This window comes from Myotis lucifugus, unplaced genomic scaffold (genome assembly GCF_000147115.1).
Source record: "Myotis lucifugus unplaced genomic scaffold, Myoluc2.0 scaffold_23, whole genome shotgun sequence".
Taxonomy (NCBI): domain Eukaryota; kingdom Metazoa; phylum Chordata; class Mammalia; order Chiroptera; family Vespertilionidae; genus Myotis; species Myotis lucifugus.
Window position 1 is genome coordinate 2,058,706 of NW_005871071.1, and position 23,531 is coordinate 2,082,236.

Below are 23,531 nucleotides of genomic sequence, written 5' to 3' on the forward strand. Positions count from 1 at the left end.
ACCATACCTCCGCTACGCTTCCCATTGGCTAATCAGGGCGATATGCAAATTAACTGCCAACCAAAATGGCGGCCGGCAGCCAGGCAGCTGAAGTGAACAGGAGGCTTGCTTGCTCCAGTGATGGAGGAAGTCAAGGTTCCCTGCCTGCCGCAGCCGGGCTCTGAGCTGCACTCTAAGCAACAATGTTGCAGTTATAGAAGCTAAACAAACCCAGAAACCTGCTTTCAGCCAGCCGGCCTCAGAGCTGGAGCCGCAACAAAGTTTCAATTACAGAAGGTAAATAAATCCCAGAATAAAAAGAAAAAAAAGAAAAAAAGGAGAGACTCAGAGCTTCAGTTGCAGGCTTGGCCTGCCTGAAAACAGCCCTCAGCCCCTCATCCAGGCTGGCCAGGAACTCCAGTGGGGACCCCCACCCTGAAGGGGGTGTGGGCAGCCTGAAAACAGCCATCAGCCCCTCATCCAGGCTGGCCAGGCACCCCATTGGGGACCCCCACCCTGAAGGGGGTGTGGACAGCCTGAAAACAGCCATCAGCCCCTCATCCAGGCTGGCCAGGCACCCAAGCGCGACCCCCACCCTGATCTGGGACACCATTCAGGGCAAACCAGCCGGCCCCCACCCGTGCACCAGGCCTCTATCCTATATAGTAAAAGGTTAATATGCAAACTGACCCTAACAGCAGAAGGACTGGGAATGACTGGTCACTATGACACACACTGACCACCAGGGGGCAGACGCTCAATGCAGGAGCTGCCCTCTGGTGGTCAGGGCGCTTTCACATGGGGGAGCTCTGCTCAGCCACAAGCCAGGCTGATGGGTACCATTACAGCGGTGGTGGTGGGAGCCTCTCCTGTCTCCTCAGCAGCGCTAAGAATGTCCGACTGCAGTTTAGGCCTGCTCCCCACGCAAGTGGACATCCCCCAAGGGCTGCCGGGCTGCCAGAGGGATGTCTGATTGCCATCGTAGGCCCAATCCCCCGGGGAGCAGGCCTAAGCCAGCAAGTGGTCATCCCCCGAGGGGTCCCAGACTGAGAGAGGGCACAGGCCGGGCTGAGGGACCCCCCCGCTGAGTGCACAAATTTTTGTGCACAGGGCCTCTAGTAGGATAATAAAAGCCTAATATGCTAAGTGTCCAGTCATCCGTTCAACCAATCAAAGCATAATATGCTAATGATATGCTAAGGCCACTCAACCACTCGCTATGATATGCACTGACCACCACGGGGCAGACAGTCAACAAGTCCCTATGACGTGCACTGACCACCAGGGGGCAGACGCTCCAACTGGTAGGTTAGCTTGCTGCTAGGTTCCAGCCAATTGGGACTGAACAAGACGAGCTGGACATGCCCTGGAGCCCTCCTGCGGTCCCTCCCTGGCTGGCCAACCTCCTGCGTCCCTCTGATCATGCACCGATGGGGTCTCTCAGCCTGGCCTGCGCCCTCTCACAATCCGGGACCCCTCGGGGGATGTCAGAGAGCTGGTTTCGGCCCAATCCTGCAGGCCAGGCATGAATTCTTGCACTGGGCCTCTAGTTTAGACATAAAAAGGAATAAAATTGTGACAACAGGAATGAACCCTGAGGGCATAATGATAAGTGAAATAAATCACACAAATATTGTATTATCTCAATGATATCTGAACTCTAAAACTAAACTCATAGAAACAGAGACTAGATTGGTGGTTGGCAGAGCCAGGGGTGGAGGCAAAATGAGCAAAGGAAATCAAAAGGTACAAACTTCAGTTATAAAATAAATAAGTTATGAGGGTGAAATGTACAGCATGGTGACTATAGTTAATGATTCTGTATTGCATATTTGAAAGTTACTAAGAGAATAAATCTTAAAAGTTCTCATCACAAGAAAAAAACTTTTTGTAACTATGTATAATAATAGATGTTAACTAGACCTATTGTGGTGATCATTTTGCAATATATACAAATACTGAATCATTATATTGTACACCTGAAACTAATATAATGTTTTATGTCGATTCTACCTCAATTTAAAACAATAAAAAGAATGCAGTGACTTAAAATAGCAAGTGTATTCCCCTGCTCATAGGTCTGTGAGAGACTCTAGGCTCCAGGTTCTGAGCTTGACAATGAAGATCAGGTTCAGGGTGGCTCCAGGTGTCCCTTGTCTTTGAATCAGTGGCTGCTTGAAGTATGTGATTTGCTTCTTGTGTCTCACTCTGGGCCCCAGGCTGAATAATCACCAGCTACCTGGGATATGCTCTTCTTGTTATTGGAGTGCAACATCCAAGCATATTTTAAACCTTTGTTTAAATTACAAATGCTGACATTTCATTGGCTAAAGCAAAATTTATAATCAAGCACAACACAAATAGAGCAGAAAAGTATACTTAGAGTAAACAGGGGGAAATATTTGCTGAACAACAACCCAAACTCACACATGTGAAGTGCAATGGGAGAGAGCGAGAAGAATATTATGTAAATCAAAGTTCTTGGTTTGTAAGCAATAGAAACAGATTCTGCCTTATTTAAGCAGAAAAGGAATTTATTTAGGAGTTCTTAGCCCCTAAAGTCTCCTGGAAGTCTTGAAAACCAATCTTAGAGACTATGCAGTCAGGAATAACTTCCAAAATCACACAGAACTAGACTGGAGAGGACACTGTTGTTATTGCCAGTAGCATGAACACTCAAGCTCACACCGCCCACACCACTGTTGCTACAATTACTGGCACTGTAGAAACTGGGTAAGGTGATTTCTCTACTGCCACACATTGTTAAAGTTATGCAAATGTGCACACGCACAAAGACACACACACACACACACACACACACACACACACACACACACACCCCACAGGCTTTTTCATGCCATTAGCTTCTAATTCATAATCTGGAGTAGATGTGTCCTATTGGCAGATCCTAGATCATGTGCACATTCCTAACACAAGGAAGGTGGAAAAGCAAGAACCTGGCATATCCAGTTTCTACAAAGGTGGAAATCTCTGCCCCATAAGAATGGGGATTGTCTCAAACATACGTAATGAACTCAGATGCTATGTGGCAAAAAAATAAAATAAAAAAGAATGAGAAATTTCAACTACAAGCCCACAGATGAGAGCAGAGATATTACAAAGGCTTTCCAGAGTTGGTAAGGTTCAAGTTGAATCTTGAATAAATGAGTTAGAAAGTTGAAGACAGGTAACATGAATAAGGAAAACAGCACATTTGACGATCTGAAAGTAGGTCAGCATGGCTCAGCTACAATGTATGGAGGTGGATGTGTATGGAGTGGCAGTGGGAAAGAGCATCATGAGATTAGAAAGAAAAATGGGGACCAGATCATGAAAAGCCTTGTATATTATGTTAATTGGTCAGGATGTGTATGTAGAAAATAGAAACTACTTTAGGTATTTTAGAAAGGTATTTAATACATAAAATATTAGTGGAAGGGCTGGAGGAATAGAAGTCAAGGGACTGCTATGATTTCATAGCTGAGATCTAGGGGTCAGGAAGCTGCTGCTGCTGCCATTGATGTTGCCTCAATTGCTCTCACATCCATGGAACTGGTGAGTAGATACCAGAACTTAGCTACTCCACTGCAATTGCCTCTAACACTCACATTTTCATAATCGTGCTTGCCAATAGTAGCTATAATAACAGAAGACAGCTTCTACTTCATTTTCATCTTCCAAATTTAGTGCAAGTGCATCAGATTGGCAGAACCAACCACATCTACAACTCTGTGGCAAGGCTTTATGGGAAATATAGCTTTTAGCTTTCCATAATCTCCAATTAGAAGGAGAGTAGAATGGAGATTGAAATATCCAATCCATAGTATTAGTACACTATGTTAATGAGCATGAATTTTATCTCAAGGACTATGTAAAAAAATGATGTATTTTTAAAGCATGGGTAGTACATACTTATATTTGCTTTTTAAAAGGTGATTTTATGAGGAAGTAATTCCAGGAGTATACAATAGAAGATCTTCTCACTTGAGATAGAGTAGAGGAACAAATCAAGTGAAGGAAATAGCTTAGGAAGATGTAAAGAATATAGAATCATCAGAACTTAGTACAGGGTTGACTGGTTATGGTAAACTGAGATTACACCGACGTTTCAGGGTTGGACAATCAGAGGGATGGCGATATGGCTCAACAAAATGGAATAGAGAAGGAAAAAAAATAGGAGCATAATAGATTAAGGTTTAGAAATGTTGACTTTTTAGACCCTGTAAAACATCCAAATAGGATTATTGAGCATGTGATTGGATATATCACTCTAAGGCTTTTCAGAGGGATGTGCTCTGAAGATCTAAATTCAGGAATCATGAGTACAGAGGTTAAAGTCAATGTCATAGGAAAATTCAGTAACAACATATTTAGGTAACTAATACTAGCTACTCAAACAAATAACCCCAAAATCTCAGTGATTTAACATTTTAAGGTTTATTTCTTACTCACCTCATAGTCTAGTATAGATTGTTGTATTTGGTGGGGGAGGTGTTTCTCTTCCATCATCATTCAGAAGCCCCATGTTACTTCTACCCAGGTTACTTCTACCATCTTCTAGGCCTTCAAAATACCCTCATGGATCCTCTGTACCTAGCCAAATGAAGAACAAAAAGATCTTGAAAGAATGTTGAGGGTTTAGAGGTCAGGATAGAAGTTTGAATATGGCTTCTCAAACTATCTGTAGCAAAGGACCACTTTAAAAAAACCCAATACTTACCTGGCAGGGGAGATACCATAATCATGAAGGTGGTTTTCCCAGGATGAGCCTTATCCATTGCACTCCTGATGTGCTGACCCCTGTGACTCCCCCAATTGTGGGAAACTCAACTGCATAATTTGAGGTAGTAGGAGACTGCATTTGTGCTCTCCCCTGGCATATAAAAAAATAAAAATAAAAAAACAGAAGACCTTCCATCCTGTTGCAGATTATTACTTTTGTAAAAAACAATCAAAATGTTAGAACATCAAATTTCTATAAAAGTTTCTAAACACTTTGATTTGCTGTATTTACCATGTTATGGACCAGAAACAAGTCATAGAATGATACTATTCTCTGAACCACACTTTCAAGAAGCATTGGTGTAAATTGCTTCTGATGACCTCCCATTGACCTGAACCAATTATATACGGCCACTTGAATGGGAGAGGAATGGAAAATGTTCAAAGGAGGAAATTAAGTAATTGTCTCTGCCTTGATCCACTCTTCTGGCCCCAAATATCAGTTTTTCTCCTGTTCCCTTACAGTAGTAATCCATCTCCAAAGGATATAGCCTAAAGGCCCATGAGTCATTACATCTGTTTAAAATCCCAGATGGTGCACAGATCTTTCCATCAGATCTAGATGTGAATTCTCTTGGTTTGATGTCCTCTGAACTAAAAAGACAAGCAATCTACTCTGCCCACCAGACTTATACCCAATATATAATGGTAGAAGTGAAGAAGAATAACTGTACAAGACACTCTTGTTAGGAAGTGAGAAGAATGAGAAAGGCAAAATTACATATATAAAATATTATAAACCTCTCTCTACATATTTATATATTATATATAATAAATCTCCATATATATATCTAGAGAACCAGGAAAGCCAGTGGTATAATTCAGTACAAATCCAAAGATTGAGAACCAGGGGAGTTGGTGGTATAAGTCTTGGTCTGAGGCCAAAGGCCCAAGAATCAAGAGCATTGATATCTGAGGGCAGGAGAAAGTGGACGTCCAGCTCAAACAGAGAGAACAAATTCACCCTTCCTCTGCCTTTTTTTGTTCTATTCAGGCTCTCAACAGATTAGATGATGCCCACTTACCCGCTTTGAGGGGTAAATAGAGGGTTATATGGAGGTTTGATGTATACCCAGGCTTTGACATAGGATTGGGAAGTTTCCAGGCTAGTTAAAACAAGAACAGAATCGTTTCCTCATGCCTCAATCTACTTGATTTTAGTAATTCAGCAGCTTTACTATAGTGACTCATTTTTTTTCTTCACTATTCCTCATTAGGAACATAAAGCAATTAGAAGTAAACAGGAAGGAGCAATCCCTTCTTCCTCCTACAGCCTTGCAGTCTCCCTTTAGTGTTCTCTATTAGCAGAACAAAACAGGGAGCAGCTGGCGAAGCAAAAAATTGGTTTGAAGATTCCCAGACACAAGCATCAGAAAGCTGAAGGGTGACTTTGGAGCTTGAGTAATAGTTGAATATGCACACAGGCAAGGGTACAACTTTAGACAAAACCCAGAGGGTAGCGTCAGCTTGACTCTATAGGGGAATTCTGGAGTGTAACTTATGCCTCAAAGTTGTTGCCATCTAAGTCAGGGGAATTAGAGCTTTCACAGTCCTGCACATATCAGTCCTTGGTTAAGAGCTGTCCCTAAGGGCATAGAAATCCCCAGGTACTTCCAGTCTCTGTGAAGGCAGGCAAAGTGACTTCAATGGCCTAAGTGTAGTTCTCTAAAGAAGAGCTGCAGATCCTGGCTGTTGAATGTAAAAGCCCAGTGAAACTTGGTGCAAGGGGAGTGCCCCAGAAAGGTGGATAAATATCCAAGAGTAATGGTTGAAGCACCAACAATATTCCCTCTGGAGACACAGTTCTAAAAGCTGCCTTATTTCTCTACTTTTCTTTACCAAATCTCTTTCTCTCAATTTAATAGCTACTACTTTGGGGAGATGCTGGTAAAGGGTATAAGTTTTCAACTACAAGATGACTAAGTTCTAAGAATCGAATGCACAGCATAATACGTACTGTATTGTATACTTGAAATTTGCTAAGGGAGTAGAGTTTAAGGCTTTCTCGCCACACACACACACACACACAGTAACTGTGTGAGGTGATGACTGTGTTAATTACCCTGATTGTGGTAAATCATTTCAGATATATATATATTTCAAATCATCATGGTATACACTTTAAGTGTATCAATTTTTTGGTCAGTTATACCTCAGTAAAGTTGGGGAAAAAATAATAGCTGCTACTTTGAGGTTATATGCCACAACTAGAGGCCCGGTGCACAAAAATTTGTGCACTGGGGGGGGGAGGGGAGGGGTACCTCAGCCCGGCCTGTGCCCTCTCGCAGTCTGGGACCCCTCGGGAGATAACGACCTGCTGGCTTAGGCCTGCTCCTGGGTGGCAGAGGGCAGGCCCAATCCCTAGGTGCAGCCCCTGGTTGGGCTCAGAGCAGGGCTGATTGGGGAGTTGGGGTGCCGCCCCCTGTCATGCACAGAGCAGGGCGGATTGGGAGGTTGCGATGCCACCCTCAGTCACGCTCAGGGTAGGGCTGATTGGGGAGTTGGGGCACCCGCCCCCTATCACACTCAAGGCAGGATCGATGGGGAGGTTGCGGCGCCACCCCCTGTGACGCACAGAGCGGGGCCAATCAGAGGGTTGGAGCGCTGCCCCCTGTCACGCACAGAGCAGGGCCCATCAGAGGGGGTTGAGGCTCCGTACCCTGTCACGCACAGAGCAGTGCCAATCAGGGGGTTGAAGGAGCTCCCCCCTGTCACTCACAGAGTAGGGCCGATAGGGGAGTTAGGGCACCGCCCCCTGTCACACACACAGCAGGGCGGATCAGGGGGTTGGGGCGCTGCCACTCTCACACTCAGGGCAGGGCCAATGGGGAGGTTATGGCTCTACCCTGTCTCACACAGAGCAGGGCCTGTGGGGGGGAGGGGGGGTTGGGGCGCCGCACCCTGTCACACACAGAGCCGCAGGGTGATCAGGGGGTTTGGGCGCTGCCCCCTGTCACGCTGATCCGGTGCCAGGAGGCCTCGCAGCTCCGCTGATCCCGGTGCTGGGAGGCATATTACCCTTTTACTATATAGGATAGAGGCCTGGGGGCCGGCTGGTTTGCCCTGAAGGGTGTCCTGGATCAGGGTGGGGGTCCCCACTGGGGTGCCTGGCCAGCCTGATTGAGGTGATGATGGCTGTTTGCAGCTGGTCACACACCTTTCAGGGTGGGGGTCCCCACTGGGGTGCCTGGCCAGTCTGGGTGAGGAGCTGAGGGCTGCTTTCAGGCTGTCAGTTGACTAAAGCTCCCAACCGCTCCTTTTTTTCTTTTTTTTTTATTCTGGGCCAGCTTTAGCTCTGGCTCTAGCTCTGGGCTTCCGCTGCTGAAAGCAGGTATCTGGTTTGTTTGTGTTTTATAATCGAAACAATGTATAACTCCAGCTCTGAGATCCCCGCCAGCTGAAAGCTGGTTTCTGGGGTTTTGTTTAGCTTCTATATCTGTTACAATGTTTCCTAGAGTTGCAGCTCAGAGGCCGGCAAATCAGGCGGGGAACATTGGAGTCTGCCATCACTGGAGCAAGCAAGCCTCCCTGTTCGCTTCAGTGCATGGCTGCCGGCCGCCATCTTGGCTGACAGTTAATTTGCATAAGGATATGCTGATTAGCCAATGGGAAGGGTAGCGGTCGTAGGCTAATTACCATGTTTCTCTTTTATTAGTGTAGATAGTTACTCTCAGATACCCCATGTGTAATGTGATCTTATCCTAAGAGCTGAGTCATTTTGTTGAAATCCTACTAGGGCTTTTTTGCTCAAAGCCTTTTAAAGGCATCTCTCTCTTTGGAAGTAATGTGTTTTCCAACCCTGCAAAGCCCCCAAACGTGGGACTTTCTCTATTCCCTTTCATTTCTGCTTGTAAACCAGTTAATTCTATTCTATGCTAATCTCTTTCTGGTAGTACCTTGCACATCACACTTAAAAAGTCACCAACAGCCCTAGCCAGTGTGACTCAGTTGGCTGAGTGTTGTCCCATGCACTGAAAGGTTGCTGGTTGGATTTCTGGTCAAGGCACATTCCCCAATCCCTAGTAGAGGATGTGCAGGAGGCAGAAGATCAAAGTTTCTCTCTCACATTGATGTTTCTCTCTCCCTCCCTCTCTCTCTAAAAGTCAATAAAAAATCTTTTATAGCCCTGACTGGTTTGGCTCAGTGGATAGAGCGTTGGCCTGCGGACTGAAGAGTCCCGGGTTCGATTCGTCAAGGGCATGTACCTTGGTTGCGGGCACATCCCCAGTAGGGGGTGTACAGGAGGCAGCTGATTGATGTTTCTCTCTCATCGATGTTTCTAACTCTCTATCCCTCTCCCTTCCTCACTGTAAAAATCAATAAAATATATATTTTTTTAATCTTTTATAAAAGTCACCAACACCTACTATTAATATTGCTTTCTGTACTCTACCCTTAGCACTACAAATTATGTACTTGTACTGATCTGCCTCCTATAGTATTGTAGGTAACAGTGTAGCAACTGCCTAATATGAATCTCCAGTTATCCAGCCTACTATATACTTCCTTAATTCCTACATGACTACTATACTAAACTAATGCCACATATTTTAGAAATTTTTTGTTATAATAGGCCCTATTTCTATTATTAATCAAGGTTAATGATTATAGCTATAACTGTGAGTTTTAAAAAAAGGGGGGGTTCTATAGAAAGTAACCTCACAGGGTGATCTGATCATAAATTCCTAATTGGGCAGGTCATGGTGGATGGTCACACTCCAGGCATGTAACTTCTCTCATTTTTTTTCACAATATTTATAATTAATTTTTTAAAATTATTGACACTATTACAGATGTCCCCACTTTCCTCCCTTCCACCCAGCCCCTGTCCCACCCCAGGCCTTCCCCACACTATTATCTGTGTCCATGGGTTATGCATATATATTCTTTGCTTAATTTCTTCCCATCCCCTCCTCCTTCCTACCCTCTGAGATATGTCATTCTGTTCTATGCATCCATGCCTCTGGACCTATTTCATTCTTCAATTTATTTTGTCATTGGATTCTGAATATAAGTGAGATCGTGTGATATTTGTCTTTCTCTAACTGGTTTATTTTGCTTAGCATAATAATCTCCAGGTCCATCCATGCTGTCCTTCTTTTTTATAGTAAAATAATATTACATTGTGTAAATTTACCACAACCTTTTTATCCACTCATCTACTGATGGGCACTTGGGCTGTTTCCAGATCTTAGCTATTGTAAGTAACTTTGCTATGAACATAGGGGTGGATATATTCTTTCTGATTGGTGTTTCGGGATTCTGAGGATATATTCCCAGAAGTGGGATCACTGGGTCAAATGGTGGTTCCAATTTTAATTTTTGAGGAAACTCCATATTGTTTTTCACAGTGGCTGCACCAGTCTGTATTCCCACCAACTGTATACTAGGGTTCCCTTTTCGCCACAACCTCGCCAGTACTTGCAAGTGTGAGATGATACCTCATTGTCGTTTTGATTTGCATTTCTCTAATGATTAGTGACATTGAGCATTTTTTCATGTCAATTGGTCATCTGTATTTCCTCTTTGGAGAAGTGACTCTTCAGATCCTTTGCCCATTATTTAATTGGATTGTTTTTCTTCCTGGTGTTGAGTTGTATGAATTATTTGTATATTTTGGAAATTAACTCCTTATCAGATATGTCATTAGCAAATATGTTCTCCCATACAGTGGGTTCCATTTTCATTTTGTTGGTGGTTTCTTTTGCTGTGCAGAAACTTTTTAGTTTGATGTAGTCACATTTGTGTATTTTTTACCTTTGTTTCTCTTGCCCTAGGAGATGTATTGGTGAAAATATTACTATCTGAAATGTCTAAAATTTTACTGCCTATGTTTTCTTCTAGGGTTTTTATGGTTTCATGGCTTACATTTTTTGATATATATATATGGGATTGAGCCTGCAACCCAGACATGTGCCCTGATCAGAATCAAACCAGCAACCTTTTGGTACATGGATCGATGGCCAACCAACTGAACCATACCAGCCAGGGCAAGTTTCTTATCCATTTTGAGTTTATGCTTGTGCATGATGTAAATTGATTAAGTTGGTAGTCTAGTTTCATTTTTTCACATGTACCTGTCCAATTTTCCCAAACCATTTATTGAAGAGACTATCTTTACTCCATTTGTATGCTCTTGCCTTCTTTGTCAACTATTAGTTGACCATATTGGCATGGATCAATTTCTGGGGTCTCTGTTCTGTTCCATTGGCCTATATGCCTGTTTTTTTGTGTGTTTTTTGGTGCCAGTTCCAGGCTATGTTCATTACAGTGGCTTTGTAGTATAGTTTGATATCTGGTATTGTGATTCCTCCAACTTTGTTCTCTTTCAAGATTGCTGAGGATATTTGTGTGTGTGTTTTGTTTGTTTGTTTTTTGGTCCCATATAAATTTTGGGAATATCTGTTCTCAATTTGTGAACTATGCCATTGGTATTTTAATAGGGATTGTGTTGAATCTGTAGATTGCTTTGGGTAGTATGGGCATTTTAATGATGTTAATTCTTCCAACCCATGAATACGGTATATGCTTTCACTTGTTTGTATCTCCCTCTACCTCCTTCTTCAATGTCCTATAGTTTTCCAAGAGTAAATTCAACCTCTTTGGTTGAGTTTATTCCCAGGTATTATATACTTTTTGTTGTTGAAATGGTAAATGAGATTATTTTTAGTTTCTCTTTCTAAGAGTTCTTTATTGGTGTATAAAAATGCCATCCATTTCTGGATGTTAATTTTGTATCCTGCTACTTTGCCAAAGCATTTATTAAATCTAGCAGTTTTGAGTGAAATTTTAGGGTTTTCTATGTACAATATCATGACATCTGTGAATAATAACAGTTTTAGCCCCAGCCAGTTTGGCTCAGTGGATAGAGCGTCAGTCTGCAGACTGAAGGGTCCCAGGTTCGATTCCAGTCAAGGGCACATGCCCAGGTGCAGGCTCGATCACCAGTGGGAGCCATGTGGGAGGCAACCAATCAATGGTTCTCTTTCATCACTGTTGTTTCTATCTCTCTCTCCCTCTCCCTTCCTCTCTGAAATCAATAAAAATAACTATATATATAAAATAACAGTTTTACTTCTTCCTTTCCATTTGGATGCCTTTTATGTTTCCTTCTTGTCTAATCGCTGTGGCTAGGACTTCCAGTATTATATTGAATAAGAGTTGACATTTCTGTCTTATTCCTGATATTAAGGGAAACGGTTTTAGTTTTTGCCCATTGAATATGATGTTGGCTGTAAGTCTGTCACATATGGCCTTAGTATGTTGAGGTATTATTCCTCTATTCTCACTTTGCTGAGAGTTTTTATCATAAATGGGTGCTGGATTTTGTCAAATGCCTTTTCTGTATCTATTGATATGATCATGTGATTTTTATCCTTAATTTTTTCCAATATTGAACCAACCTTGCATCCCCAGGATAGATCCCACTTGGTCATGGTGTATGATCTTTTAGTGTATTGCTGAATCCAACTTGCTAATATTTTGTTGAGGATTTTAGTATCTATGTTCATCAGGGATAGTGGCTTATAATTTTCTTTCTTTGTAGTATCTTTATCTAGTTTTGGGATTAGGTAATGCTGGCCTCATAAAAAGAGCTTGGAAGTCTTCCCTCTTCTTGAATTTTTTGGAATAGTTTGAGGAGGATTGGTATTAGTTCTTCTTTGAATGTTTGGTAAAACTCCCCTGTGAACCTATCTGGTCCAGAACTTTTGTTTGCTGGGATTTTTGTGATTACTGGTTTAACTCTATTTGTTGTTATTGGCCTATTTAGGTTTTCTGATTCTTTCTGATTGAGTTTTGGCAGGTTGTGTATTTTCTAGGAATTTGTCCATTTCACCTAGGTTGTCCAGTTTTTTGGTATGTGGTTGTTAATTGTATTTTCTTACAATCCTTTGTATTTCTGTGATGTCAGTTGTTACTTCTCTTTCATTTCTGATTTTATTTATTTGGGTCTTCTCTCTGTTTCTTCATGAGTCTGGCAAAGGCTCATAAATCTTGTTTATCTTTTCAAAGAAGCAGCTCTTGAGTTTATTAATCTTTTTTTTTTTTGTCTCTAGGTTATTTATTTCCACTCTGATCTTTATTACACCCTTCCTTCTACTTCCTCTGGACTCTTTTTGTTGTTTTCTTTCTAATTCACGTGGTTATAGGATTAGATTGTTTATTTGACCCTTTTCTTGTTTTTTGAGGTAGGCCTATAATGTTATGAATTTCTCAGGACTGCTTACATGTCCCATAGATTTTGGGTTGCTGTGTGTTCATTTTCATTTGTTTCTAGGAAGTTTTTGATTTCTTGATCTCCTTGGTAATCCATTCATCATTTAATAACATGCTGCTTAGCTTCCATATGTTTGAATGTTTTTGAGTGTTTTTATTATAGTTGACTTCCAGTTTCATGCCCTTGTGGTCTAAGAAGATGCTTGATATGATTTAAATATTTTTGAATTTGTTAAGACTTACTTTGTGTCCTAAAATGTGGTCTATCTTTTTTATTTTATTTTTAATATTTTAAAGAGGAAGGGGGGGGGGAGGGAGGGAGAGAGAGAGAGAGAGAGAGAGAGAGAGAGAGAGAGAAACATCAATGATGAGATAGAATCGTTGATCAGCTGCCTCCTGCAATCCCCTCTGGGGATCGAGCCCACAACCCAGGCATATGCCCTGACTGGGGATCAAATTGTGACCTTCTGGTTCATAAGTCAATGCTCAACCCTGAGCTACACTGGCCGGGCATTTTCACCTTCAATTTTAAATGCAGCCTTGCTGGATACTGTAGTCTTGGATTCAGTTCCTTGCTTTTCATTACTTTGAGTAAATCCCTTTTGGCTTGAAGTATTTCTGTTGAGAAATCAGTTGACATTCTAATGGGAACTCCCTTTTCAGTAACTTTCTGTCTCTCTCTTGCTGCCTTTAAGATTCTTGCTTTATCTTTAATATTTGTTATTTTAATTATGATGTGTCTTAGTGTGGGTCTCTTAATGTTCTTTTTTTAAAAAAAAAAACCACACACACATGTTTTTATTGATTTCAGAGAGAGGAAAGAGAGGGAGAGAGGGATAAAATAATCAATGATGAGAGAGAATCATTGATTGGCTGCCTCCTGCACAGGGATTTGAGCCCACAAACCAAGCATGTGCCCTGACCAGGAATAGAACTGTGACCTCCTTCTTCATGGTCAATGCTCAACCACTGAGCCACACTGACCAGGCTCTTTGTATTCCTCTAGATTGGGACTCTCTATGCTTCCTGAACTTCTGTGACTTTTTCCTTCATCAGGTTAGTGAAGTTTTCTGTCATTATTTCTTTAAATAGGTTCTCTATTCCTTGCTTATATTTTTCTCCTTCTGGACACCCTATGATTCAGACTTTGTTACATTTCATGTTGTCCCAAAGAGCCAACAAAAAAATTTTTTTAAAATATATTTTTATTGATTTTTACAGAGAGGAAGGGAGAGAGATAGAGAGTTAGAAACATCGATGGGAGAGAAACATCGATCAGCCGCCTCCTGCACATCTCCTACTGGGGATGTGCCCGCAACCAAGGTACATGCCCTTGACCGGAATCGAACCTGGGACCCTTCAGTCCCCAGGCTGACGCTCTATCCACTGAGCCAAACCGGTTTCGGCGCCAACAAAAATTTTAAAAAAATTTTCCTGCTCTAATTGGGTGTTTTTCCCACCTTGTTTTCCACATCACTAATTTGATCCTCTACTTCATTCAATCTAGTTTTAATTCCTTCCAGTGTATTCTTGATGTCTGATATGGTATTCTTCACTTCCAACTAGTTCTTGTTCATGGTTTCTACTTCCCATTCCATGATGTTGTAGTTTCAACTAAGTTCTTTGAGCATGCTTATAACCTTTACATTGAATTCTATACCTGATAAATTTCTTGTCTCCATTTCATTTAGCTCTTTTTCTGGAACTTCCTCCTTTTCTTTCATTTGGGATTTGTTTCTTTGTCTCCTCATTTTTGTTGTCTCTGTGTTTGTTTCTATGTATTAGATAGAATTGCTATGCCTCTCAGTTTTCATGGGATGGCCTTAGGTAGAAAGTATCCTTTGGGACCTAGTGGTGAGAGTCTTTGATCTCCTGAGCTGGATGCTCTAGGAATTTCCCTTGTGTGGATTATTTCATCTCTCCTTATGTTGTTGGGTCTTGATTTTTGTTGTCCCATTCACAAGTTGGATCTCCCTGCAGGCTGGCTAACTGTCAGCCTCAACCCCAACCATATAATGTGAGCTGTTCTGCAGGTACTGACAGAGCAAAACAAGAAAAAACAAAAACATACAAAAGACCCCATACAACAGCAACTATCACAAAAGGAAAGAGAATTAGGAAAACAAAAGAGAACAAGAATATAAGAAAAGAAAAAAGATATGAGAAGAAAAAAAGTGGAAGGAAAAGAATATGAAAGGAAAGAAGGGAGAGAATAAAGAATAGGAAAAGGAAAATGGTATAAAAGTGGAAAGAAAAAATTATGAAATGGAAAAAAGAGAAAGACAAAAGAGAAAAATAAGAAAAGGGAAAAAGAAAAGAAGGAGAAAGAACAAAAAACAGAGTAAGAAAAGGAAAGATATGAAAGACCAAAGGGAGACAAAAATAAGAACAAAGCAAAGAAAATAATGCAAAAAAAACAAAAAACAAAAAAGCAAAATGGAGTTTGTCTTAACAAAGTTTTCTGCCACATGAGAGCTACCTTTGGATCCTGCTCTTATGTTGATTAAGGCTGTGTTGTATGCCATTCCTGGGTCTCCTGGGAGGTACTTTGGTGCTAGCCACTGTCAGAAGCTGTCCATGTTTGGCTCTCGGCAACCTGTTGGAAGCTTCAATGATCCACAGTTTATGGCTGCCTCCACAGGGCTTGGCTTGCTGATGGGGCCAATCTGCACTCTAGGGCCAGCTTGTTAGCAGCATGGGGGCCTAGGGGCCAGTCAGAAAATTCCCCAAGGCACTTGGGCTCTGCCTCCATGCCAGCCAGCTATCAAACTTAGTCACTGGAAAGACTGTTTCTGAAAGGGCTTCTGGTGGAATTGGGAGGCTGACACCTCTGGGTTTCATGGGAGGGGGAGGTCCCATTCAGATTTCAGGGAAGATGGTGGGTGTGTTCCCCCATCCCAGAGCCACACATTTGAGTCTGTCTCAGAATATTTCCCTGATTTCAGCAGGGCGGAGCCCCTCATATGCAATCCAATGGGAACTGCTGGAAGCCGGGAGTTTCTATCAGCTCCGTGAAGCAGAGGTACCAATCAGATTCCTGGACAGTGGGTGAATGGCCCCACCCCAAAGCCAGCCACTGATACCCTGAGACTGTCCAGACCCATGGGCTTGTGTCTGTTGTTGCCTCCTCAGCAAGGATCGAAATGCAAGGTGGGGCAAGCTATATCTTCAAGGGCGAGTATTTGCCTTTCTGTAGGCTATCACTGCTTGGAGGGGCTTAAGCCTCTCAGGAAAATGGCGGCTTCAGTATGGGGGATGACTGAGTGCAGGTCTTCCAGCTGCCGCTTTTTAACTTCTCCCCCAATGCCTCCCACCCCAGCCTCTCCTCAGATGACTCCTGTCTGCACTGCCTCCCTCCACCAAAGCCTCAGGTGAGTGGCTGCAAACAAAAGTCTTGTGCTTTGATTTTTAAAAGAAAGTGGCTTTGTCTCCAACAGACTCCCTTTTCCCCTGGTAGCGGCTCCACCACCTTTCACCACTGGATGGTATGTGGGCCACTGTTCAGGGTGCTGGAAGCCGGACCACCCTTACTGCTTGACACAGTTGCTGCAGGGAAGAAACATCTGCACAGCTTATGTTTCAAGGGACCTGGCGAATATGGCATATGGTTTGCTCCCCCTCTTAGCGCTATGTGTTTTAAACAGGACCACCTCCCCAAGAAAGGTTGTTTCCTCAGGTTAGGGATTAACAGGACTAAGGAAGAGAATAAATTAGTAAATCCCCCTAGTGTTACAGAAATACCATGTACTACTTATGAAGAACTTGGACTAAGACTGTTGGCAATAAATTTGGGACTTGTTGGGCCCACATCCCCAGGGGTCTGCCCACCAGGGAAAGCACCAAAGTCTATACCCCTGGAGATCCACCAACACAGGGCAGTCCCAGGGAAGGCAAGCAGCGAGGCTGGGAGGACATAACCTTTACTGGGTAGGATAATCTCCTTCAGTCACTTCCTTGTAGCCTATCAGTAGAGCAGTGACCTTGGAATAGCCCTTGTAATGGAACACAGAGATTAACCTAGACAAGATTAAAATCAACAGAACTAGATAGAGACAGGATTTTTGGCAAAGGTCAGATAAGAAACAAGGAACTGTAGAACGTTACCCAAAACATACCATGATGTGATTAGAGAGGCATGCTTATAGGATCAAATGGTATAAATATAGATGTAACAGGACAATAAAGAACCTCACTATACTGATCAACTGAACGCTGCCTCTGTGTTATTCCTTCCTAGTCGACTCCGTCCACACCTTTGGGAACCCCTGGACCTGCTGGGGCTGGACCCCAACATCAGGGCTCTTGTGCTTTGGCAAGGGAAGCCCAGCCTGGGGTCTGGACCTCGATCCTCTCAGGGAACCCTCCCTCTTTCCCCCAGAAGCCGAGATATTCCTCCTCACCCTCAGCCTGCCACCTGTGGGAGCTGGGCCAGCTCCTCTCGAGACCCTGCCCTTCCTACCAGTCTAGAGGTGGTTTCTGCTCTTATTAGAAGTCTCCTCTTCAGCTAGTCTCCAGTTGGTAATTCAGGGTGAATGTTCCCCAATTTAGTTTTTTTCCAGTTTGTTTCTGGGAGGAGGTGCAAGAAGGATCCACGTACTCCACCACCATCTTGAAACCTGGCATATAACTTCTTTAGTAAAAGGTTCATCTATGGCCTAAACAAGCCCCATTCATTGTTTCTGGTCATCTAGGTTAACACACCTTTGAAATAACCATCCTCAAAAGAGCACATAATATTGTTAACTATCCTGTAATCCGATCTTCCTTGCATAGGTTCCTTCTTAAATTTCAAATGCATAAATGAAGCTTCAAAACTGTTATTCTTTGGAGCCTTTGAGATCTTGCTCCCCAGCGTATGTCAGCTAGGCTCAAATAATTACTTATAAAATTTTTCTACCGGTTCGGAGGTTTATTATGTTGACATAATAACCCTTAAATCTCAGTGTCATAACCCAACAACGGTTTATGTTTTGCTCTAATCAGCCCAATGAGTATGGTGGATGTGCTCATGCAATTATATATAATAATGAAAGCGTAATATGCTAATTGGACCTGATAGCCAAACAACCTTCCAGATGTCCTTCTGGATGAAGCTGCGGTGGCAGGGGTCCTTCTGGATGAAGCTGCGGTGGCAGGGGCTGAGGCAGAGGTGGTTAGGGGCAATCATGCAGGCAGGTGAGTGGTTAGGGGTGATCAGGCAGGCAGGCAGGCGAGTGGTTAGGGGCAATCAGGCAGGCAGGTAGAGTGGTTAGGGGTGATGAAGCAGGCAGGTGAGCTGTTAGGGGGTTATTGGGCAGGCAGGCAGGCAGAGGCGGTTAGGGGTGATCAGGCAGGCATGCAGAATGGTTAGGGGCAATGAGGCAGGCAGGTGAGTGGTTAGGGGTGATCAGGCAAGCAGGCGAGTGGTTAGGGCAGCCGTGGGCAAACTACGGGCCGCGGGCCGGATCCGGCCCGTTTGAAATGAATAAAACTAAAAAAAAAAAGACCGTACCCTTTTATGTAATGATGTTTACTTTGAATTTATATTAGTTCACACAAACACTCCATCCATGCTTTTGTTCCGGCCCTCCGGTCCAGTTTAAGAACCCATTGTGGCCCTCGAGTCAAAAAGTTTGCCCACCCCTGGGTTAGGGGGTGATCAGGCAGGCAGGCAGAGGCAGTTAGGGGTGATCAGGCAGGCAGTTGAGTGGTTAGTGTGCTAGGGGGAGGGACTGCGGCATGGAAAAATTACTGAATGTGTTGGGGGCAGGGACCATAGCATAGAAAAATTACTAATTGTCTTAAGAAACAAAGTGTTATGATATGCTCCAGCCAGGTGTGACCCTGTTCTCCTACTGAACTTTTAACCCTGCCAGTTCATGCTTTGTAGTTCTCGCAAATAAAAGCCTTGCGGGACCCTTAGTCTGCACTACAAGCTGCGAGGCTCCCAGAGGGGGAGGGACGCGCTGTAGTCAGCTGGCCAGCTTAATAAAGGCTCCTAAATTTAAATTCTGAGTCGGTGGTCTATCTCGCTGATTGAACCCATAACATTTGGAGGCCCCAGCGAGATCCCCGGCAGGGGTGAGAGGGACCCCTTATTTAGGGCAGGAGGCTCTCCCCCGGCAGGGGTGAGAGGGACCCCCTATTTAAGGCAGGAGGTTCTCCCCCATTTATCGCCAGGCATGTAGCGAGATACCCCACACCTGTGGGGAACGACTACCAAGGAGGCCTCCAGTTTCCGTCCGGGTCCCAGGGAGGCGGAGGAAACTCCACCCAAAACTTTTGATTCGGAAACTGAGCCACCTGGACACTCGAGAGAGGAAAGGAAGACTGGTCGTTAATCTGGAATTGGGACGTCCCATGGAAGGACCTATACGGAGGGCTGGACGCAGCAGTACTCCTGGTCCTGACCCGCGGCCACAATGGTGGCCGGGGTCTCTGGTTCGTGCGGCTGTAGGCTGCATCGGGTTTGTCTGTCTGGTGTTTGTTGTCTTGGTGTGTGTTGTCAAAAAGTCGTCTGCTTCTGTGTGTACCCTGCTGCAATGTTTTTTGAAAAATTTTCAGGACTTCAAGGAGCGAGCTGCAGGTTCCAGGCAACCTTAGGTTGCATTTGTCCGGTTTGTTTTGTCTTTGTTCTTTGTTGTCTTTGTCTTTGTCAAAATGGGTTAGGGTCAGTCATCTTCGTCGAACCCCTATCAGTCAGGCCCACTCTGAGTGAGTGGAAGGGGAGCTTGATCACCTCCCGGGAAGCTATAGAGCTCCCTCAGGAATTGGGAATTAGTTAGGAATTGGGTGGATTGTTTAAACTCTGAGTGAATGTCTGGTGAAAGTGTGTGTGTGGAGGGAGGGGGCCTGCCCTCTCCTCTCCTTTATGTGGCTCCACGACTTCGGTTACGGCGTCCGAGTGGGCCCCAACCTGCGGTTCCATGATTCGTCATATGGCATAACGGTGACTCACCCCCACGTGGAGGTGACCAGGCCCGGGGTTTATACAGGTGCACCTTAGCTAAGACGAATCTAAGCTCCCAAGGGATGCGGCCAGGCGGGCATCTGCATGAGGATCTGTGAAAACAGGTCACCCCCTCCCTTGTCTGTCTCTCACCACCGATCATCATAGGGTCGGGACAAAGTAAACCCATTGTTCTCAATTGCATATTGAAAAAAAAAAGGGATTCGATTGAGGAATTATGAGTAAACAGCTGTTTGTTTGTGTGGGACTAGCCAATTTACTACAGAGAAGGGGGACTGGATGCAGCTCCAGCCTGGGCTAGTCTACTAAGAGAGTGTTTGTCTGCCTTGGCTGCTCATTAACTGGTCTGTGTGAAGTGAAAGCTACTTTGATTTATTCTGCTTTTCTATTGATAAGCTTGGCTGAACGTTTGGGCTGGACCCGTAATGGTCTGCAAAAGTCTCTTGCAGCTGCGAGAATTATTTTTCTCAGAGTCTTTTGCTCACTATTAAAGGGGAATCAGCCCACTTAGCTAATAAAAATTTCTGTCTGTCAGTTGCTCTTACCTAGGTTGTAAATTTACTGTATTAAATTGAAGTTCTGGGGTAGATTTAAAGGTTATGATGTTAATGCTTTTGATTTGCAGAAATTCTGTGAACGGGAGTGGCCCACTTTCCAGGTGGGATGGCCGGACGTAGGGACTTATGATTTAACCACTGCTTTTCAGGTTCACCATGTTTTCTACGGCCAGCCGGGTCACCCCAACCAAATTCCCTATATTCAAGTGTGGGTCGATATTTTGACTGAAAAACCAAGGTGGTTAAAGAGTTGTCAGAATAAGGAAAAGAAATTGGGACAGAGACAGATAGTCCTCTTGGCTTTGGCCCAGAAGGGCAAAACTCCCCCTGTTCTGCAAGATCCGGGTGAGGAGGCACTCCCCAGGGTCAGGCTTCCTCCATGTGCTCCTCCACCCACCGGTCCCATGGTGGCAAATGACCCCGATCCGGAGCCCCTGCCTCCTCCACAGCTGGTTTCCTTTCCTCCGGAAACACCAGTCCAGGACCCAGCTCCATTCTCCCCTCCTCACACTAGGCAAGGGACAGCGTACGGAGACGGGGGGGGGGGGGGGAGAACCTGCGGGACCCTGCGACATCTGCCAGTCCTGCAGTTTTTATGTTGCCACTATGGTAGGCAGGCCCTCTAGATCTGGGTCCAGATGGGCAGCCTTTCATGGTCTATGTCCCCTTTTCTACCAGCGACCTGTACAATTGGAAGAACCAGGATCCTTCTTTCTCCCAGAACCCACAGGGGTTAATTTCTCTTTTGTAGTCCGTGTTTTTCAAACCTTTTTCACTTCAGAAGAGAGAGAGAGGGTCAGGGCGGAAGGGAGGAAACTTGTTCTGGGTCCAGATGGACAGCCTACATCTGACCAAGACAGATTAGAGGCTGTATTTCCTTCCAGGAGACCCGACTGGAACCCCTATAGTGACAGGGGAAAGCCAGACTCTATTGGGGGGTATCCGAGCTGCTGCTCGGAGACCCACAAACCTCTCTAAAGTGACAGAGACAGCCCAGGGGCCTAACCCTGATGCCCCGGAAATACAGAGGGCTGTCAATGTTGCATTTGTTTCCCAGTCGGCCCCAAATATTAGGAAAAAATTGCAGAAGTTAGAGGGCTTTGAGGGGAATCAATCTCTAAGTTGGTTGAGGTGGCCCAGAAGGTTTTTAACAATCGGGAGGACCCGATGGCAGGTTTAAACACCCGGATGGTGAAGGTCCTCCTGGCCATAATCGAGGAAAAAGGCCCAAGAGGCCAGAGAGACAACAAGGGCCAAGAAAAGCCTCGTGGGAGAAAAGGAGTCCAACCCGGCTTGGGAAAAATCAATGTGCATTTTGCAGAAAGGAAGGACATTGGAAAAGGGAGTGCCCTGAACATACGTGGGAACCGACTCCCGTGTTGGTGGAGGAGGTGGATTAGGGTTGTCAGGGCTCAGCTGGCCCCCAAGAGCCCAGGATAACCCTGACAGTGGGGGGCCAAAAGGTGGACTTCATAGCACTCACTCAAGCCCTCTAATGGGGAAAGGAAAAAAAGAGTGAACATTTCAGCTTCCTGAAAACAGCTGCCTTGAACCCTGCCACACTCCTCCCTGACGAGGAGGCAGAGGCCCCTTTGCATGACTGCGAGGAGACACTGACTACCCTTACTTCCCTCCGTGAGGACCTTATGGACCAGCCCCTACAGAATCCAGATGAGACCCTCTACACGGACGGGAGCAGCTTCGTAGAGGAAGGTACCTGGTATGGGGGGGCGGCAGTAGTGACATAAGGAGGAGCCAGGGGAGATCTACAATCTGCCAGAATTAGAAAGAAGCCCTGGTGAGCGCCCCGGCACTCACCCTGCCAGACCTGCCCAGGGGCTGCAGGGATATATCTCCTCACACTGCCCTTACAGGAGGACATGGGAGCCACCTTAAAGAGGACTCCTGACCTCAGGAGGAAAGGACATTAAAAATGCTCCTGAGATACTTAACCTCCTGGCAGCCATATAGGGGCCAAGGAAGTGGCTAAAAGACCAGTAGGGCCCCTAGAAGTTCTCGTAGCCCTGCCAGCACGAAGGCTCCCAGAGAAGCCTACTCATCTGCCAGAGGAACTGAGGCTAGCTGAGAAACTAAGGGCCCGGGAAGGAGAGGCTGGATGGCTAATTCTGCCAGACGGGAGGCCTATAGTGCCAGAAGCCCTGGGGCGGACCATCGCTTCCCAGACCCACCAGAGTACCCACCTTGGGGGGGAATGAAGCTATCAGAACTACTGGGAAGAGAATTTTACATCCCAGGGCTCCAGAAAATATCCCAAGACTTGGTTAGAAGGTGCCAAGTGTGTGCCCAGGTAAATCAAGGACCCCCCTGTTGTGGCCGCGCTGGGGCAGCGATTCCGAGGTCAGAACCTCGGAGAACACTGGGAAGTGGACTTCACCGAGATAGCAGGAGGACAAGGAGGGTATAAATACTTGCTGGTTTTCATTGATACCTTCTCTGGCTGGCCTGAGGCATACCCAACCAAGGCAGAGACAGCACAGGTAGTAGTTAGAAAACTCTTCACTGAAATTGTCCCCCGGTTTGGCCTACCACTATACATGGGGTCCGACAATGGCCCAGCATTTATTGCCAAAGTTACACAATCCATAGTTAAGGCCCTAAGGGTTACCTGGAAATTGCATTGTATTTATAGACCACAGAGTTCTGGACAGGTAGAGAGGATGAATTGGACCTTAAAGGAAACATTAACTAAGTTAAAATTAGAGACTGGCGAAAATTGGGTAAGTCTCCTTCCTTTTGCTCTCCTCAGAGCTAGGTGCACCCCGTATGTTTGGCAAGCCGCCACCTCTCCTTCCCCACCTTAGGGAGGAAGATCTTGCCTGGCTGTCTACCCAAAATTTGCTTAAGTCCTTATAGGCTTTGCAGAGCAGCGCCACGTCAGCACAACGGGTGGTGAGAGCCATACGGGAGGAGGATGTGCTGAGATCCAGTCCAACACAGGCTGCCTTCTCTCCGGGTGATCTCGTCTGGGTGAAAAGCCACGACCCTGGCAGCCTAGAAGCTAGATGGGATAGACCCTACTGGGTGGT

The 23,531-nt window shown here is 44.8% G+C and overlaps 1 long non-coding RNA gene and 1 other non-coding gene across 2 annotated transcripts in view; one reads left to right on the plus strand and one right to left on the minus strand.

Moving 5' to 3' along the window:
• LOC111825373 overlaps positions 1-23,531 on the minus strand; it is a 39,020-nt gene that overhangs the window by 9,729 nt on the left and 5,760 nt on the right. Inside the window, exon 2 of the long non-coding RNA XR_002828532.1 lies at positions 4,432-4,572. This is a non-coding gene — a long non-coding RNA (uncharacterized LOC111825373). The remainder of the gene's footprint in view (positions 1-4,431; positions 4,573-23,531) is intronic.
• Positions 4,692-4,855, plus strand: LOC111825375. The gene has a single exon (XR_002828540.1). It is a non-coding gene; the product is annotated as a U1 spliceosomal RNA (small nuclear RNA).